Here is a 4944-nt window from a genome sequence, read left to right on the forward strand (position 1 = left end):
CTTCTACATTTAAGGCCATTTTAATGGCATTGATCAAGCTGGATGATCCTGGGCAATCTTCCTATCTGAAGGTCAACTGATGAGCAACTTTAATTTATCTTTGCCATGAACCCTAACGTACTCACAGGTTTTGCAGATTGGGATCAGGGCATCTTAGAAGAGAGGCCACATACTGTTTGTTCCCCTCAGCTAGACATTTGGAAACTATCCCAGGTTCTCTTTTTGCCCTCAATTTCCCAATGTAATCTATCATCTAATTCTGAGTAGCCACCTCCTCAGGGTCTCTGGGACAAATGTTCCTTGGAGATTCTTCAAAGGCCCCTATTTAAAGCAATAAAAAAATCGAGCAGACCATGAATACACACTAATACCAATGCAGATATGTCGGTCATGACAGTTGCTTTATTTGCATTATATATTGGAATTCTAAATAATAGTCGTTTTGTGGGTGAAGGGAAGGTGGATGATGTCACAGAAATTTTATACAACAAGTTGAAATTGGGCTGAGCATGGTAGCTCATGACTCTAATCTCAGCACTTTGAGAGGCTGAGGTCTGCAGATCACTTGGGGCCAGGAATTAAAGACCAGCTGTGGCAATATAGTGAAACTCTGTCTCTCCTAAAGTTACAAAACTTACACCAGCATGATGATGCATGCCTTTAATCCCAGCTACTCAGGAGGCTGAAGTAGGAGAATCCCTTGAATCTGGAAGGAGCAGGTTGCAGTGAGCCGAGATCTCACCCCTGCACTCCAGCTTGGGCGATAGAGCAAGACTCCATCTCAAACAAACTAACAAACAAATGAACAAAGTAGGTTTAGTCTTTTCACATAGTCTCATATTTCTTGGAGACGTTGTTTGTTCCTTTTTATTCCTTTTTCTCTAACCTTTTCTTCATGCTTCATTCCATTAAATTGATCTTCAGTCTTTGATATCCTTTCTTCCACCTCATTGATTTGGCTGTTGATACTTGTGTATGCTTCATGCAGTCTTTGTGCTGTGTTTTTCAGCTCCATTGTGTTATTTATGTTTTTCCTTCAACTCGTTATTACAGTTAGCAGTTCCCCTGACCTTTTTTTGAGGTTCTTAGCCTCCTGGCATTGGGTTAGAACATTCTTTCTTGCTCGGAAGAGTTTGTTATTACCCACTTTCTGAAACCTACTTCTGTCAATTCCTCAAACTCATTCTCTACTCACTTTTGTTTTCTTGCTGGCGAGGAGTTGTGATCCTTTGGAGGAGAAGAGGTGTTCTTGTTTTAGGAATTTTCAGCCTTTTTGTGATTTCTTTTTTCATCTTTGTTCATTTATGTACCTTTGTTCTTTGATGTTGGTGACCTTTGAATATATATATATATATATACACACACATATATGTGTGTATATATATATAAATAAAACCTGAATATATTTTTATATATATATATATATTCCTATATAGAGAGGAAATCCTTTTAGTAGATGTTGACACTATGCCTTTCTGTTGTTAGTTTTCCTTCTGTCAATCAGGCCCTTCTGCTGCAGGTGTGCTGGACTTTGCTGGAGGTCTACTTCCAACCATTTTTGCCTGTGTGTCACTATCAGAGAATGCAGAAAAGCAAAGATTGCTGCCTGTTCCTTCCTCTGAAAGCTTCATCCCAGAGGGGCACCTGCCAGGTGCCAGCCAGAGCACTCCTCTATGATATGTTTGTTGATCCCTGCCAGGAGGAGTCTCCCAGTCAAGAGGCATGAGCTTCATGGACCCACTTGTGAAGGCAGTCTTTTGGAAATCTGCAGCTCTCTTCAGAGCCAGCAGGCAGGAAGGTTTAAGTCTGCTGAAGCTGGGCCTACAGCCACACTTTCCCCCAGGGGCTCTGTTTCAGGGAGATGGAAGTTTTATCTATAACCCCCAAACTGGGGCTGCTGCCATTCTTTCAGAGATGCTCTGAACAAAGAGGAGAAATCTAGGTAGGCAGTCTGGCTACAGCAGCTTTGCTGAGCTGCCGTGACTTCCCAGTGGCTTTCTTTACACTGTGAAGGGAAAAACCACCTACTAAAGCCTCAGTAATGGTAGATATCCCTGTCCCCACCAATCTCAAGCATTCCAGGTTGACTTCAGACTACTGTGCTGGCAGCGAGAATTTCAAGGCAGTGGATTTTAGCTTGCTGGGCTCTACGGGGGTGACATCCACTGAGCTAGACCACTTGGTTCCATGGGTTCACCCCCTTTCAAGGGAGTGAATGGTTCTTTCTTTCTGACATTTCAAGTGCCCCTGGGGTAAGAAAAAAAAAAAAAACTCTTCAAGCTAGCTCAGTGTCTGCCCAAACCTATTTTTAACTTTTTAATCAAAATGTACATTTTTAAGTCTTCTTACAATTTTTAAATTTTTACTGTTTTTGTACACCTTGCATGAAAATTTATGTTTAGCACTTTCAATTACATGTTATAATGTAACTTTTGGCAATTTTTGACCTTAATGTAAAACCTGTTAAGTTTTTTTGTTTGTCTGTTTTTCTTGTAAATATCAGTAATACTAAACCTTTCCTATGGGTACAACTGAATGATATATTTGTACATTCACATACTTAATTATTGACGTTTCTTGGAAGCTGCATTTGCTATAAAGGTATTTTGAAATAGCTTTGTTTTGTTCTAGATGTCCTCAGACAATAGACAGAGACCTGGAATCCTCCTTCTGAAAGAGGACAGTTATGCTGAGAAAGCACTGTGTGTCCCCAGGGTTTGCTCGAGCTTAGTCCCATTGGTCCTTTGAGGAAGTGGACAGCAGTCTGGACTTTCTCTGCTACCAGAAGCAAAGCAGGAAATGGTTAAATCTTACCAGGTGGCTGAATTAGTGTTGTCTGTTCCAGTTGGAATTGGCAAAGGGACTGCCAGACTGGAGTCACATGAGGAAGAGAGAGTAAGAGAGAGAGAGAGAGTGAGAGAGGGAGAGAGAGAGAGGAAGAGAGAGAGAAGAGGAAAGAGGGAGCCAGTGTTAGAGATGGATTCCTGAGACTTGAGGGATTTAGAGCCCTGGCCTGAGCCTTGCAGTTTCCTTCAGGTCAGTTGTCCTCACACAAATCACTTGGAGAGTAAAATGAGAGAAAAGATGGGGCAGGTGGCCAGAGACTCTCAGGACCCAGGAGTTAACTTAGGATAAGCTGCCATTGCCCACAGCTTCCTGGGATGTAAGGGAGCCTCTGCCACCAATACCGGTCCAGGGTTTCAGCAACCACTGTAAGGATTAAAGAAAGGAGAGAAACCTGAAGGGTGGCTTGACAGACAACAGGGACAGGTTTATTTTTAGTCAGTGTGAGAGAGGGGGCTGGCCAGGTTAAGTCAGAGCCACACTCTGTTAACAGACTAAGAGTTTTTCATGATTCAGCCTCACAGAGCTTATCAGAGGCTTTGACTGCCTCTGTGTCTCTTTGTTGTGGTTTTCTGACAGAGAGCATTCTGTGCCTGTTTTCATACATCTTTCTGGAGTTGTAGGCATATCCCCCATGTCTGCTTCTAGCTTCCCTATCTTAGTGCACCTGAAGGGAAAGGAATGTGCTTATTATTTGTAGTAAGTAGAAAAGTGATTTCCTTGAAATGCACGAGGTTAAAAAGAGAGCTGGAAGTTAATGTGGCAGTATTTGTTCAAGATGAAGCTGCTGGACATGGATGAAACTGGAAAGCATCATTCTCAGTAAACTATCGCCAAGGACAAAAAACCAAACATTGCGTGTTCTCACTCATGGGTGGGAATTGAACAATGAGAACACATGGACACAGGAAGGGGAACATCACACTCTGGGGACTGTTGTGGGGTGGTGGGAGGGGGGAGGGATAGCATTAGGAGATACACCTAATGCTAAACGACAAGTTAATGGGTGCAGCACACCAACATGGCACATGGATCCATATGTAACAAACCTGCACATTGGGCACATATACCCTAAAACTTAATGTATAATAATAATAAAATAAAAAAAAAGATGAAATGCTCCTGCTCTATCACTTTCTAGTCAGGTAATTGCACAGCTGTTAGTTTTGTTTTGTTTTTTGGAGTAATTACATACTTAGAAGTAAATTCTGTTGTCTGCAAATTCAAATCAGCAAATTTATGTGACTCTATTTGATGTATCTGCCATACACAAATGCATGCTTACACATTATAACACCTGTGAGTTTTAAAAATTATTTTATGGTAATGAATAGTGATTTCTCAGCCCTCTGAAAAACAAGATTAAATTATTTTGTGTATTGAATATTCACAATTATTTAGGAAATCACTAAAGTTTATATTTTTTTTAATTTACTTTTCTCCTGGTTAAATTGAAAAGTATTTTAGTAAAAAACTGTAACATAAAATTAAAATTAGTGATAATGTAAATAACTAAATGTCTTAAATTATTCTGTTGAAGTTGTGGAAGTGTTGTTGTTGTTGTTGTTGTTTTAATTATAGCAGCATAAAAAATCTACAATAAAATTTACCACAGCTCTTTATTTTCTCTCTCAAAGAGGAATTGTATTTAATAATTTTCTTTGTGAGACATTTGCTCTTTATAAGAACGAGACTCTTTTAATTCAGATAGAAGCTGTTTTGTAATCTTGATTCTATTACACCAATGAATACTTCTTTTTCACAGAAATGTAACAACTTGAGCCAGAGTGATCAGTTACTAAAAGGAGTACTTAACGTCCTTAGAAGAAAAGATTCAGATCATAGGGATTTTATTTACAGAAATATATTTACTTGTTTGTAACATACACCAGTTTAGGTAAGACATTTTCATAATGATATATCAATGATGTTTATATTTTTAAATATAAAATGTGAATCATATTTTAATTGTTATAACATGTAATGTGTCCTAAAGTGCAAGCAATATTCCATATACATATATGCATATATGTATATATAAATGCATAGCAAATTTGTGTAACTTTAATGTATTTCACGTATTCTCAAGTTATTTATGCA

This window comes from Pongo pygmaeus, chromosome Y, assembly GCF_028885625.2.
Source record: "Pongo pygmaeus isolate AG05252 chromosome Y, NHGRI_mPonPyg2-v2.0_pri, whole genome shotgun sequence".
NCBI lineage: Eukaryota > Metazoa > Chordata > Mammalia > Primates > Hominidae > Pongo > Pongo pygmaeus.